The sequence below is a fragment of the Macaca mulatta genome, chromosome 14, assembly GCF_049350105.2.
Source record: "Macaca mulatta isolate MMU2019108-1 chromosome 14, T2T-MMU8v2.0, whole genome shotgun sequence".
Classification (NCBI taxonomy): domain Eukaryota; kingdom Metazoa; phylum Chordata; class Mammalia; order Primates; family Cercopithecidae; genus Macaca; species Macaca mulatta.
In genome coordinates this window covers 2,795,784-2,808,313 of record NC_133419.1, presented here as the reverse complement: position 1 = coordinate 2,808,313, position 12,530 = coordinate 2,795,784, and the positions used below count along the sequence as shown (strand labels likewise).

The 12,530-nt window shown below is 57.7% G+C and overlaps 1 protein-coding gene and 1 long non-coding RNA gene across 5 annotated transcripts in view; one reads left to right on the top strand and one right to left on the bottom strand.

The window, feature by feature from the left end:
- Positions 1-1,183, bottom strand: part of SLC22A18 (solute carrier family 22 member 18) — a 25,755-nt gene extending 24,572 nt beyond the window's left edge. The window contains exons 1-2 of one of the 4 annotated variants that reach the window (XM_028833070.2): positions 1,006-1,183; positions 457-519 (exon numbers count right to left, since the gene is read on the bottom strand). The gene's annotated coding sequence lies outside the window, so the exon portion shown is untranslated. Of the gene's footprint in view, positions 1-456; positions 539-1,005 lie in introns of all 4 variants that reach the window. The other 3 variants (XM_077961729.1, XM_077961731.1, XM_077961727.1) reach the window with 3 other exon arrangements.
- Positions 1,100-12,530, top strand: SLC67A1-AS (SLC67A1 antisense RNA). The gene is made up of 2 exons (XR_013404543.1): positions 1,100-1,420; positions 12,002-12,530. It is a non-coding gene; the product is annotated as an SLC67A1 antisense RNA (long non-coding RNA).

Here is a 12,530-nt window from a genome sequence, read left to right as displayed (position 1 = left end):
CAGCGCCATTCTTGCCCGAAGCAGGTCATAGAAACTAGAATCCATTTTCCCCAGGGCAGGTCATAGAAATCGGAGCCCCCCTTTCCCCACAGCCAGACATCAAACCTAAAAATATTGCTCCACCTTTGTGTTCAGAAACTGGCCATAAAGAAATTATCTGACCTGCCTTGTTTGACTGTAGGGCATAAGACCCCATTCCAGGAGGGTCCTACCCCACGCCCAGAGGGAAGGAATGCTGCTCAGAAAGTTCGAGAAATCTAGACCAACAACCCTCGCTGCGCTTCCCCTTGTGGTCCAGTAGCATTAGCGCAGGTCCTTTGATTAATCTGTGTTCCCTCATGGATGTCCATATTTTGTTGAGCCTAAGCATCAAAAATGGCAATTTTCCCCATATCTTTGGGTCTTCGTCCTGAAGGCTCCTGTTCACACACGTCAATAAATTTGGGGACCAAATACCTTTTGTCCAATGAATCCGCCTTCTGTGAGTTTGTTTCTCAGCAAGCCCACAGGTGCAGTGCCCTGCGCGAGGAGATTCCAGCTGAAACAGTGCAAATGTGTTTGCATCTGGAGTGTGTGTCCCCAGATCCTCTGCCAAGCTCGGTTTCAAGAATAGTCACCACTGGCCTCCCTGGGGACCTGGGGAGGGTGCAGTCAAGCTGAGAGCCCAGAGCCCAAAGTCGAGAGCCCAGCTCCAGCCAGGATTTCCTGGAAGGACTGCACAGAAAGGCCCGTAGAAGAAGGTGGGGGTGGGTGACAGGAGTCTCAGAGTGTCTTAGATTTGGGACTCCTGGGGGAGGATGGGCATCCACATGAACCCTTACTCCATGGGGCAGGTGTGAGGGACTGTCCCCAACAGCTTCCAGACGCCTCCTGGGTTCCCTGGGGAGGGCTTAGAGGGTGAAGCGGCAGAAGGAGATGGGATGAGTTACCAAACTGCCCAGAGGTGCGTGAGGGAGGCTGAGGGTCCTCTGGCGCTGAGGGGTGGCGGGGGTCCTGGGAACTTACACTGTCTTCCTCCAGGTGAAGCAGGGTCTCAGGTAGCCGGGGAACTGGTTGAGCAGAGGAAATTGGATAGACTTTTTTTTTTTTTTTGTCATGAATGGGCTCGGTGTGGGTAGGGGAACTTCCTGTTTCTGAGGGAATGTGGGAAAATTGCCCTTTGGGCTGGGTGAAGAAAAAAGCAAGTAGAACCCTGGGACCCCTGGACTTCCTCCTCCAGAGGAAGCGGCTTCGGTTATGGGCCAGTGAGCCTGTGCGTCCCCAGCCCTAGGGCGTTCACTGCTTCGGAGAAGCAGGGCAACAGTTCTGCCAGATGAGAGGATCCAGGCTGACTGGAGGAAGGAAGGGCCTTATCTCATCTGGGCTCAGGTTTGGGAGAGAAGGCCTCTCAGAGGAGGTGCTGCCTCAGCCAGTCTTAAAGGTCGGGTATGGGAAGGGCATCCTGGCTGAGAGAATAGCCTGGATAATGGCTTAGAGGTGAGCCTAGGCTTGGAGTGTTCAGGAAGCTGAGCCACTGGAAGGGGCTGGCACCAAGGGTGTACAGTGGGGTGACGGGGCAGAAAGTGAGTCTAGAGAGAGGGATCGCCCTATTAGGGCTGGCAGGGACACAGCCAGATGTGCACTGAGAAGTGTTGCTCTGAAGGCCTCACCCTGGAGGCTGGGACCTCTGAGGGTCTCCTGAATGAGAGGAGGCCAGCTTCAGAGCTGACCCCTGCCTACACCACTGCCTGGACGTTTGAAATGGCTTTAGGCCTATCTTAACCCAACACACACTTATTAAGCACCTACTGTGTGCATGCCCCGTGCCAGCTGTTTGGGATGACAACTGGCAAAGGTGACCACCCGTTCGTAGCTTGCATTATTAGAGTGCATGTGCAGGTTTCGGGGAGGCAGAAGATCCGGGTCACCACAATGAATAAGGAAGTAACTCACCACCTACGGGCACTTGAGTTCTTCCTGTGTGTGCAGTGGACACTGCTGCAGGGTTCTGAGCCCCTTCTGTTCCCCAGGGAGCCTCTGGCTGATGTGCTGATGAGGGATTGAGGGGAGGGGGCAGTGCAGGAGGTCTCTGCTGTGGTCCAGATGAGAGGCGGTGTGGACTTGGATGGGGCATGGGGGGATTCGAGGGGCAGGTTTGGAACCTCCCTGGAAGGAGGGCTGACAGGCTTCCTGCTGATTGGGGCCTGGGCTGAGAGGGCCAAATGAGGGGGCCTCCAGGGCGAGGCTGCTGAGAAGGGGTGGCTGGGGGCGACATGAGGGGAGGGAACCCTGTAGGTCCATCCAGGGGAGGGGCCTGTGGGCCAGAACAGAGGGCAGAGTGTGCAGTTTGTGGCTGTGGTCTGAGCTGGACATGAGGGTGTCATTCATGCTGAGGTCTTACTTAGAGCTCCCACCCTGGATGAGATGACCAGGAGTGGATGGGGCTAGAGAGGAGAGGGGCCAAGGGCTAAGGCTGGACTCCAGCATGAGGAGGAGGTGGCCGGGGCTCTGACCAGGGAAAGGGAGGGAAAAATAAAGGAGCCAGACCTGGAGAGGAGAGGCAGGTGAGTGGCGGCCTGGGAGCTTCCTTGGGGCCGAGTGCTGGAGTCACTGGTGGCTTTGGCAAGAGTGTCATGGGCCTAGGGGCTGACCCTCGGGATTCAAGCAGGAGGAATGGGCTGGACACCCTTCTGAAGGGTTTTGCACCAAAAGGGGGCTGAGAAATGGGACTGTGGCTGGAGGGGAAGTGGGATGAAGAGAGAAAACCTTTGTTTACAATTTTAAGATTTAAAAGAGTGATGCTGCAGAGGACAGAAGGGGGATCTGGAAGGAGTGGGGAGGGGTCTGGCCTTCGCCATTCCTGCATGGGTGAAGTCAATGTGTTCTCCTTGAGGCTTCCTACTCTTACTCCTATGATTCTCTAAGGACCTGTCTCAACAAAGCCAGCAAGGTTTTGCCTGGGATGGGACTAGAGTTGAGGCCTGGTTGGATGTGACTCCAGCCCGCCCGAACCTCCGTTCCCACCCACCTCACACCTTCTCAACCAGGTGAGGTGCGGTTGCAGACCTTGGTCAGTGGAGGCTGCCTGGATCCCACAATGGGATCTGTGTCTGACACCCTGTGGGGCTCCATCCCAGCACCCGAGGCTTGGTATGTTGTCCTGGGAACCAGAGTCTTATGAGGGACCTCCAGCCTGCCGTAGGCACTGGGTGCCTGGCCTCGGCTTCATCTGGGAGGTGTCCGGTTAAGAGTCTGGGGGGCTGGGGTCAAAGGTCCTTCACCCCCTGACCTGGTATCCTTGGGCCCCAGGGGTCAGCCCTCAGCCCAAAGGGGCTAAGCTTGTCAGATAGTCTTGGGGAGGCCTTGTGGTGCCCACTCTGCCTCTCACCTGCTAGGCCCCGACTCTGCAGATGACACTTGAGGAAGTGAGCCGTCAGGTGCTGAGGAACCTTCTAGAACTGGACTCTATGAATGCTCTTCTGGGACTGGAGTTTGGACAGAGACTTTTAGGAGGAGGGGCAGGGGCTGGACCTCATCCAGGGTTTGTTCTTACCGGGCTGGGCATTGGACTCAGACACATCCCCTGAGAGGTTTGTGGAATTGTGGCCTTTAGGGCCAGGGCAGCACGTTCCTGGAGGAGGCTCTGCCAACAGGGGCTTCTCCACTGGCCTCTAGTGAACTAGGGACCCCAGACGGGCTTAGGGCCAAGGGCCCAGTCCCTGACACCAGTGTCCAAATGGAGGGAGGGCAGCAACCTGCTATGGGCTTTGGGGAGAGGCCTGGGGTCCTGGATGGGCGAGCACCCTCCCCTCACTGGGCTCCACTATGGGCCTGGACCTGGGGGCTCCAACGTGGTGGGCTGTGGTTCACGTACTTGGGTTCACGCTGGCCAACAGCCACAGCTGAAGGAGATAAAGGCCCAGATGGCCCATGGGGGAGGCATCCAGTGTGAGGCCTGAAGACTGGAGCCCTTGGGGCCTTTGGGGGACAGCGAGGGTATAGTCTGGAGCAGCCCACGTCCCCTTTCTCATACCACAGGCCAAGGGACCAGAGGAGATGGGTGGAGGAGCTGGGACCCTGCTCTAGGAAGCTCACTCATTGCTTGGGGGAGACCTGGTTTGCTTGGGACTGAGGAGTTTTGGGATGTAGGATTTCCCATGCCAAAATTGGGGCAGCTCTGGACAAACTGGGTCACCCTCCCCTCATGGGACCCTGGAGGCCAGATGGACTCTCCCCGGTCCTTGACCTGGAGGCAGGAAGGGACAATGGTGGAGGCTGGGGAGGTAGCCAGGCAACAGCATAGAAACTGGGAACTGCGGGCGGTGGGCCCAACCTGCGGACTCCCTTGAGGGATGCCTTGCCCGACCTTAGGACTCAGGAAGAAGGAAGAACAGCTCCTGCAAAGGACGGATGTCCATCCAGGGAGGCAGGGGGAGGAGCCAGCAGCTGGTGGTCCCAACCTGGCAAGGGCCGTGGTGGGGTGTGTGTGCATGTGTACGTGTGCATGTGAGCGTGTATGCGCATGTCAAGGGCATCGTGGAATCAGGAAGAGATGTGCCTTAGAACGGGGTCCTGAGAGAGCAGCCTCACACCTGCTCACCAGCCAGAAGTGGGAAACTCAGGTAGGATGGGTGGCATGGCCACCAGTGCCTCTGTCCCCTGACAGGCACCTGCCTGAGGGCCTGGAGCTTAGCTACTGCCCATCTCTTAGGTACCCACATCTCCCTCGACCTCAGCCTCCTTTGGTCCCAGTCCCTTGTCCCCCAGGAACAAAGGACAGCCCCAAGCTCTCACCATCTAACCCATATCCAGGATCTCTTTATTTTATTTTTTATAAGACAAGGTCTTGCCCTGTCACCCAGGCTGGAGTGCAGTGGTGTGATCACAGCTCACCACCACCTTGAACTCCTGGGTTCAAGTGATCCTCCTGCCTCAGTGTTCCTAGTAGCTGGGACTGTGTATGAATACCACCACACCCAGCTAATTAAAAAAAATTTTTTTTAATAGAGACAAGATCTTGCTATGTTGCCTGGGCTGGTCTTGAACTTCTGGCCTCAAGCGATCCTCCCACTGGAATTACAGGCATGAGCCATGGTGCCCAGCCTCCAGGTCTTTTAGAACCTTCAGAATTCAGTAGGGAATCCAGAAAGAAGCAGGAAAGATTTCCAAGAAGCAAGACGAGAAGTCACAAAACCCATGCAATTACTTCTGACCCTTGGAGGCCCTCAGCTCTCACCTGTCCTCCCTGCCCCTAGACTTGCTGGCAGCTTCAGGGAACCTGGCTATTTGGTTTCCACTGGGGGCAGCCACGCTGGCATCTCAGTGAGGTGTAGCAGCCTCCCTTCCCTGCTCCGGGCACCCTGGACCTGGCTGGGTGAGTTTCTAAAACTCTGGTGGTTCTCACCCTCGACCTCTGGTGACTGCTCTGCTTCCGGGGCTGCCAGCCCCGGAGCCCTGGCCCCTCAGCCCCCACTGGATCACACCACATTTTGCAAACCAAAGAAGCATGAGAGATAGAGAGCTCCAGCTTCAAGCATTGCCTGCCCTGCACTCATCTTTGGGTGGCTCTGTGCCTTTGTGCCCTGTCTGGAATGGTCCCCTTGCCTGTACGTCCCTTCCCTTCCATTCTTGGGTCTTGGCACAAGTCATTGCCCTGAAAATCCCCCATCCCTCTTTCATCATGTAACCTGGGCACTGGCCTGCCTTGTATACTTATTTCTGCTTCTGCCTGCCCACCTAGAAGCCCCTGGAGGCACAGTCGCCCCTGAGGTCCCAGGGAGATAATGCTGAATGGACAGACAGACAGGTGAGGCCATAAATCAGACACCCCTAGTCCAGGCCTCAATTTGACATTTGAGGAGGTGGCGCTGCTCAGGCCACCAGGCCCCGGTCCAGGTGCCCAGACACCCTCAGCAGCATCTGCCGGGCTGCCATGGCTAATATCCAAATACAGGGCCCTGCGAGGTGGCTCACACTTGTAATCCCAGCACTTTGGGAGGCTGAGGCCGGCAGATCACTTGAGGCCAGGAGTTTGAGACCAGCCTAGCCAACAAGGCAAAACCCCGACTCTACTAAAAATACAAAAAATTGGCTGGGTGTGGTGGCGCATGCCTGTCATCCCAGCTACTTGAGAGGCTGAGGCATGAGAATCGTGAACCCGGGAGGCGGAGGCTGCAGTGACCCGAGATTGTATCACTCCACTCTGGCCTGGGCAAGAGTCTGTCTCAATAAAACTCCAACCCTCCCCGCAAAAAAAGCCCAAAAACCCAAAAGCAAATACAAATACACATAAGACCCCACATGAGCTCAATTCACTAACTGCTTCAAATTGAAACCTGGAGCACCCAGGGAAGGGGCAGTTGTAGATCGGGCTCAGCAGGGGGGCCCCAATCTTAAAATCCCCAGCAGCCAGCATGCGTGCCAGGGGCCCGTGCTCATGACAGGGCCCAGCACTTATACATGCACTCTGCAGCCAGCCCCAGCAGGCTGGCATCTTCACCATCGACCAGGCCTTGCATGGGTCTGGAACTCTTGAGCCTCAGTTTCCCCATCTGTGAAATGGGGACAACGTTAATCCCTGCCTCACAGGATGTTGTGAAGATCAGACAAGATCATTTGCACATAAAGTGCATAGCATGAGGCTGCCTGGCAGAGAGGGTGTGCTGCAGTGGCAGCTGGTACTGACCAGCAGCTAGGGGATGGGGCCACTGCTGGGCGCTGGGCATCATGTGTGCCTCAGTGCTCACTCAGGGCTGGCGTGAAGACTGATGCATCAGAGTCATAGTGACCTGAATCCCATGGACTGTCCTGAACGCTGACAAAGGTGGGGTTCACTGCCCAAACTGCTCGTCATTTAGATAACATTTCATCCTAGGCTGGGCGCAGTGGCTCATGCCTGTAATCCCAGCACTTTGGGAGGCTGAGGCAGGTGGATCATGAGGTCAGGAATTTGAGACCAGCCTGGCCAAAATGGTGAAACCCCGGCTCTACTAAAAATACAAAAATTAGCCAGGTGTGGTGTTGGGCATCTGTAATCCCAGCTACTTGGGAGGCTGAGGCAGAATTGCTTGAACCTGGGAGGCAGAAATTGCAGTGAGCCAAGATCGAGCCACTGCACTCCAGCCTGGGCAACAGGGCAAGACTCCATCTCAAAAATAAACAAACAAACCAGACCTGTTTCACCCTGCCTGCCTGTTTACGTGAAGGGGGTGTAGGTGCCTTTCCTCCCCGGAGCCCACATCCTTGGGTATAGAGTGAATGTCCAGTTTTCATTGCATCACAGCTGGAGGTGTGGCCAGTGGCAGGTCTCTGCCCTGCCTGCCCCTGTAGGTTGGAGGGAGACGCTGGTGATGGTGAGGGCAGTGGTGTCCTCAAGAAGAAGGCCGCTGTGCCAGGCACATACTGACTTGCCCTGTAAGCCTCATCAGAAACTTTACAGATGAGCAAGAGGAGGCACAGAGAGGTTAAGCAACTTGCCCAAGGACACACAGCTAGTACGAGGCAGATGCTCTGCCCGACTCCATAGCCTACATGTTTGCTGCTGGCCAGGCAGTGCCTGTCCCCTGTTCCCCATGCTGTTCCCCTTGCTGGGCCAATGCTGAGGACCAGGTCTGATAGCCTCCAAGGTGAAGCCAGTTCCTGAGCTGCAGCCCCAAGCCCTGCAACCCTCTCCAGCCCCCTCCCCTAGGCCCATCTCTGCTCACTCTCTGAGCCCAGCCTGTGTGCTGCCACCTCCTTAACCACTTCCCCAGCTGCCCTGATTGCTGGCCCCCAGCTCCCAGCCAGAAGCGGGACTATGATTCCTTGTTGTTCTGAAGCAGCCAGAGCACAGTTGTGCTCAGGACTGAAGGGTGTGAGTGTCCATACGTGCCCAGGTAGTGACCACGCAGTGGGCAGGTGCAGGCCCGACAGACAGGCTGCCGCCTTGGGGGCTAGCTGTCACCTAGGGGCTCCGGGCAGCAGCGCCAGTGGCGGGAACGAAGGCAGAGGGCGCCGGGCTGCCGGCCGGGCCTGCGGGGGGACAGGGCAGGAAGAGGAAGAGGAGGAGCTGGGGATGAGGAGGGAAGGAAGGAGGAGGGAGGGGAGGAGGGGCAGAGGGAGCAGAGAGGAAACGGGGGAGGGGTGGCAGGGCGGGTACCCACCTCTCCGCAGAGCGGGCTCTTTGTCTCCCCTCCCCCACTCCCTAGAGACGGGCGAGGTCCACGTGCTGTTTCCCACTGAGGTGCCACTGAGACCGCCCCACCCCCAGATCTGATGGGTTAGGGTTTTGTGAAAAATGCACTCCTGCCCACTGCAGCCTGGGGAGCCACACTGGGTAGAGCCCCCATCTTAGACTTGAGGGGACTTGGGGTCAGAGAGCAAGGCCCTGGCCCAAGTCACCCCCAGGTGTGAGGCATGAATGAGGTGGGTGGGGGTCCTGGTGGCTGTGCCGTTTCGGGACGCCAGGGGGCAGCAGGCGCCCAGCTTTAGCCCTCAGGCGCCCAGCTTCAGCCCTGAGGCTGCCAGGTTCCAGTGGCTGCCCCTGTGGCTGGGGAAAGGGGCACAGGCAACCTCCCGGTCGAGTATCTACTCTGAGCAGCCCTCGCCTGTGGGGCGCAGCCACCTGGGAGGCGGCCAGGGCAGGCCTGCCGTCACCTCCTGGCCTCTGTGCTGGGTCTGGCCGACTGCCCTGGCTTCAAAACTCGGCCAGGAGGAGGTGGAAAATGGGAGGGAGGGAGGAAGGAAGGAAGGAAAGAAGGAAGGAGTGAAGTGATGGGGGCTCCCCTCCTTTTCTGACCCTGGAGGTCAGTGGGGCGGGACACCAGCCCAGGGCAGGAGGTGGCTTCATTGTCTGACTTACTGGGGTACCCTGGGCCAGTCACTCCATCTCTCTGGGCCTCAGTTTCCTGCACAGGAAAGTAACAAGATTCAGAGAGGTCACGCCATGTAGCAGGCGCTTTTGACTGACATCTAAAATCAAGTCTCCCTCAAGGCCTGGGAAGCCCCTTCACCCCCAAGGGCCCAGTATGGGTGGGGCTTCCTCAGTAACTGCAGGCCTGTCCTCCTGCATGAAGGAGGGCGTGGTGGGGTGCATCTGGGGGCCCTCATGCCACCCGTCTGGAGGCATCCCCACTCTCTGGCATTTCGAATAGGCCCTGAGCTTCTCTGAACACTGTGGCTTGGGTGTGGAAAGCAGGGTGGGAGGTAGTGGCTTGGAGAGGCCTTGGGGCCCTGGTGTAACCTGTGCGCAGGGCATGCTGGTCACAGGGGTCTCCCCCAGCTCCAGCAGAGTCAGGGGGCTTGGTGGGAAGGGAGACCTGCTCACACCACATTTGTTTGTCCTGCTGTTTCCCTGATGAAGTGAGCCACTGGGCCTGGGACCCTGTGTCTGTGTCCTGTGGGTTGGCAGGGAGAGGAGGAAAGGCCTGGTGAGCTCAGAGCTGGCTGCAGGGGCGTCTGACATAGGTCCCCACGTGTCCTTGAGACCCTCCTCGGTACCTGCTTCCTAGCCCGGAAGCTCCCTTCCTAGCCCAGAAAGGAGCCGTGTGGAGCCCAGGATGACCAGTGGCCCTCGCTTTCCTGGGACATTCAGTGCCGAAACCAGCAAAGTCTCAGGCAGGCTGGGATCAGTGGGGTCCCTCTCTTCCAAACCCCAAGGGAAGCAGCCCCTGGACCTGTTCTGGAGCAGGGGTGACTGTTCCCTGTTCCCACTGTGCCTCCCCTCAGGGCCTGCCCAGCTCCGCCCATCGGTTCCTGGGGAGTGAGGACCCCCGGCCGAACCCCCAGCACAAGGCCGTCCCTGTAATCGGAGCTTGTGCCGCATGTGGCCGCGTCACTGGAGGGAGGCCGGCACCTGCGGAGGACGTGCCTGGCAGCCGCTCCAAGAACAGCCTGTCCTGGGGGGCGGGGTGAGCCTTGCGCGGGAAACTGGTGCGGGGGAGCTCTTCTGGCCCAGCATGGGCCCCCCGCCAAGTTTGTGCTGAGCTGCCTGTTGCGGGAGGGGGGGCCTTGGGTTAATCTGTCACTCCCCATGCCCCTGGGGCCTCTGGGCTGGATGGCTCCCCACCCCATCTAATGGATGGGAAGGTGGAGGTTCAGCGGGGGCAGGGGTCTCTCCGGCCTTTGGGGGCAGAGCCAGTCAAGCTCCTGTCCAGGGCTGGTCTGAGGACCTGCTGCTGGGTGATGTGGTTTGAGGCCAAAGGGGTGGCCTTTCCAGAGTCAGGCATCCCTGGGCAGGGTTATACCCTGCACAGATGCCCAGCCCTGGCTCTAGTGCTTGGGGTGGGGGATGTCAGGGGAGATTCCCAGGGCCCTTGACTTCTTTCCGTTCCTGCTTTCTTGTTCCTGCACAGAAGTCCTATGGAGGGGCTCAGGCTGGGTGAAAGGCAGAGCCAACCTCAAGTCTCAGCGATCTCAGGCAGGTGGCTTAACCTCTGGGAGCCTAAGTCCCATCCCTTGCAAAATGGGCATGAGCACACCTCCCTCTCAGGGGTCTCGGAAGGATTAAATGAGGCAATGAGCTTAACCCTGGGTTAGGGCAGGGCCCTGAGCAGGAACAAGATGAAGCCAGCGAGTGTTGTCATTGTTTATCATATCCCTCTCCAAAGGGCACCAGCTGGAGAGCAGCTGGGGAGGCAGCCGGGAAGGGCACAGACACCTCTTGCAGGATCCCTGGGGTGCTGTGGGAGGGTGGTGCTGCTGAGGGCAGGCTCCGGGTACCCGGAGACTCTAGTGGGCCCTGGATCAGCACAGATTCAGGTGGTGTCCAGCCCTCACCTTCCACCCACCTTGACCCTGTGCCTGCATTCTCCAGCCCTCTGTGATTGATGGATGATATGGGGCCCATGGCTCAATAGAACATTCTTTGAGGCCTTCGTTTGTTTGAAGACAGATAGCTCAGGGCCTCAGAACCCAGGGAACAGGCCCGAGGCAGGTTTCACCATGGGTCAGAGGGAAGAGAAAAGCTCCCGGCCTGTCCTTGGTCACTTCCTGATAGGGGCTATTGGCCCGCCGGCCGGGTGTCCTGTGTCCCAGAATTTGGGTTCCCTGGGGCTCTGGGTAGGGATTGGGCCTGACCTAGGACAGGCATTCTTAGCCCTGTGAAGCCACCTGCGGCACACATTCCTGATGGGGCCATGAACATGCCGACAAGGCAGCTGTACAGCTGCCACACCCGGGAAGAGGAGGCCTCAGGCAGCCAGGGAGGCACTGGAGTGGAGGTCACCCGCCAGAAAGCACATGTGGCTGAGGACAGGGCTTCCTGGGCCTACCCCGGCTCTGCTACTCATGGGCCAGTGTGTTTGCCTCTGGAAGCCTCTATCTCCTCGGTTGTAAAGTGGGCCCACAACATTGACTGACCACCCATGAGGTTGTGGTGAGGACTGGCCCATGGGTGGCCCCTGGGAAATAGCTGGTTTAATGACTCCAGCACGAAGATCCACCAGGATAGGGACCTAGGCTTCTCTGGCTTCTGGGCCTTTCCTAGCAGGAACGCAAAGCAGTGAGGGCTGCAGGTTAATCCTGCCTTAGCTGCTTGTGCAGCAAGTTGTTTTCTTCGTTGTCTCCTTCTCCTTCTCCTTCTTCTTCTTCTTTCTGAGAGGGTGTCTCGCTCTGTCATCCAGGCTGGAGGGTAGTGGCACAATCACGGCTCACTATAGCCTTGACCTCCTGGGCTCAAGCAGTCCTCCCACCTCAGCCTCCCAAGTAGCTGGGACCACAGGCACGTGCCACCACACCAAGCTAATTTTTAAAATATCTGTAGAGATGGGGTTTCTCTATGTTGCCCAGGCTAGTCTGGAACTCCTGGGCTCAAGCGAACCACCCGCCCTGGTCTCCCAAAGTATTGAGAGTGTAGGTGTGAGCCCCGGCTGCAGAAAGGCTCGAATCTTCTCAAGCCTTGGTTTCCTTATCTGTAAAAGGCCAACTGAAATCTACCTATGCCTTCCCTACATATTAGGGTATGTAACACCCCACTGTGATGGACAAGCCTGCATTTCTAGTGGGTCAAGATGCAATAAAAGTTCATTCTTTGTGCCCAACACAGGCAATGCAGTGTGCAGAGGGCACTCAGTTGTTCTCTCCTGATGGCCCCGCCGGGTCTGGAGCCTCCATCTGGCCAGCAGAGGGCGCAGAAGGACTGACTGCCTGGGCTGCTTGGACGTGACCGCCTGGAAGTGGTGTACAGAGTTCCTGACAACGTTCCCGGCCAAAACGAGTCCCGCGGCCCACTTGTGTGCAAGATAGCAGGAAAATGTCTGTGTGCTCCGAGGAGAATGCAAAGGCTGGTGGATGTACTGCCTTTCCTCTGCTGCTCTCTCCGCTGGGGGCAAGAATGACAGGACGTGAACATGCACACAAGGGCCCGGAACTCACGACCCCCCTCAGAGGCCCCCCCTACTCCTGCGCTTGCAGGATTTGGGGCACTAGCACAGCCCAGCCCACCCCTTGGGACCAGCACCCCCTCCGCAGTTCTGCTCTCTGCAGCAACATAGAGTACAAATATTGTTCCTTTTGTTTCTTTTTTCCCTTTGGATACATTTTTAATTACAAAAATAGAGCCTGATTGTCACCCA